Raw genomic sequence first — 2,381 nt, forward strand, 5'->3', positions numbered from 1 at the left:
ATATATATTGTATATTCCTCTTGAATTCTTTTTGGTTCTAATTTCAAATTTATTTGAAATTGTACATTCATATGCATGTATGTAGTACCGTAGAATATATGAAACTCCTTCAAAATTAAAATAAAGCACAAAAGAAATAAAACAATACAAATTAAACAGAAAACAGGTTTAAGGGGGGGGGGCTAAAACCCTAAACCTGCGGCGGCCTTTAGTCGCGGTTGGCCAGAAGAACCGCGACTAAAGGTCCTCCGCCCCGACGGCCACCTGGCGCCCACGTGGACGGGCCTTTAGTCGCGGTTCTTAAGCAACCGCGACTAAAGGGGGGGGCCTTTAGTCGCGCCCGTTCGGTCGCGGTTGCGCAACCGCGACTAATGGCAGTTGCGAACCGCGACCAAAGGCCCTTTTTCCACCAGTGAACCTTGCGCGGCCAAAACCCAAAGGATTCAGTGGTGCGAGGAACATAAGCCAAAGCTCATGCCAACTCCACCGCGCGACCCCAAACAGACGTCCGGATTGGTCAGATTTTGTCCCTTTCGAACGCCGATGGATTCGCCCGTGTCCGGCTTTGTCAGATGTGGCGTGCGTGCGCCCACCGCGCGGCCACACCCCAAATCGTGTCCGGGGTGGACATGAATAAAAAAATATAAAAACTAAAATGAAATAAGTAAAAAAGTAAATAAACACATTTAAAAAAACATAAAACATATATAGGGGTCGGCCACAAAACGGCCCAGTTTCCACGGCCACTTAAAAGGCCCAGTTTCATAATTAACATATAAAAAAACGCCTCCCGCGCGCTCCTGCCGCGCCCGTCGGTGCCGTGGCCGTCGCCGTCTTCACTAGCCGCCGGTGTCGTCGTCGTCGCTGACGAGGTCGACGTAGGTCGGCGGCGTCCATAAATGGGCCGGCGGTGCGTGGTAGACGGGGCTGGCTGGACGGCCGGAGGTGCCTGCACCACCTCCTCCCGGGGCGACGCCTCCCGCTCCGGTGACCGCGACGGAGTGGGGCACCAGTTCACGCCCACGCCGGCAGCCATCTCCGGAGCAGTGCAGGACCAGCCCCACCCCTGGCCCAGCAGCTGCTGGAACGCCGCCGGCAACGCCTCCTCCGTCGTCTCCTTTGTGACGGCCGCCATCTCCGAGAAGGCGACGTCCCCGACGGCGGAGAGGGCCATGGTCTCCTCCAGGCCGTGCCACTGCCGCTCGTCGTGCGTGTTCATGGAGTCGTCCATGACACGCTGCAGGAGACGGGCCTCCTCCTCCGCTGTCATGCGAGGAGGGGGAGGTGGCGACGGCGACGGTGAAGGCGACGGCGTGGGTGTCAGGCCGCGCACCCGGGTACGCCCCCGCTCCTGTCGTGGCCGCCGCGGCCCCGTCGAGGTGCCGGCGAAGAACGACGCGCGCCTAGTGTCGTGCTCGTCACGAAATCAGGTGTCCCAGAGCCCGGAGTCGGGGGCGTACCTGGGGTCGTAGATGAGGTCATCGGGGAGGAGGCGGCACACCGACGACCGGACGTAATGCCGGTCGCGCTCGTCGGTGGACGTGGGCGCGATGGAGAAGGCGGGCGGCGCGGGGGCCCGGCATGGTGGCGATGGCGAACCGCGGTGGCGTCCCGACGAGGAACCAGCCTCGCGGTCGTGCTTGCCTTTGCGGCCCATGGCTGCGGGCGGCCGGCCGGCGAGGTGTTGGCTAGGGTTTGGGACTCGGGACTGTCGGGTTTCGAGGAGGCCACAGGATGGCGTGGGGCAGTGTGGACGATGACCCGTCCATACTTCCCACTTAAAGAAGGACGGCGATCCTTCAACGTGCGGATGACAGGTGGGGCCGCCCGCTCGTGTGCATTTATGTGGGCGGGTGGGAGGTAAGTGGCCGCCTGCCACACGGCCCCGACGCGGACGAGGCGCGCGTCCGTTTGGTGTCCGTCGCGACCCAAACCCGGCGCAAGTTTGCGCTCGAAATGGGTCGACCCGGACACAAAACGGATAAGATGGGTCCGGGCCGCCTCCTTTGTCCGTTTTACCCCAAACGGACGGGGCCGGACAGGATAGGGTCGCGCGGTGGAGTTGGCCTCACGGCGTTTCTCATTTGGACCCTCTTCATCTTCTTGAACAGGCCACTCTATGCCCCTAGGTGTGTCTCTTTTCGCGGGCGTTTTTTTTGGCACCAAGAAGAATGTAGATCCAATTTTTTTTTTCAGAATCATGTAGTAGATCCAAATTTTGTTAGAAAAAACATGTCACCTTGCTTGGAATCAATTGTTCATTGTATGGCCTAGCATTTTCAAATTTCGAAAACGCACCACCCTTTGTCCTTGTGGATGGATGAGCATGACCCCCGTCAAAAGCTGTCAAACGTGTGCCCACCTAGCAGGATCCTCCGTCC

This window comes from Triticum dicoccoides, chromosome 3A, assembly GCF_002162155.2.
Source record: "Triticum dicoccoides isolate Atlit2015 ecotype Zavitan chromosome 3A, WEW_v2.0, whole genome shotgun sequence".
Classification (NCBI taxonomy): Eukaryota; Viridiplantae; Streptophyta; class Magnoliopsida; order Poales; family Poaceae; genus Triticum; species Triticum dicoccoides.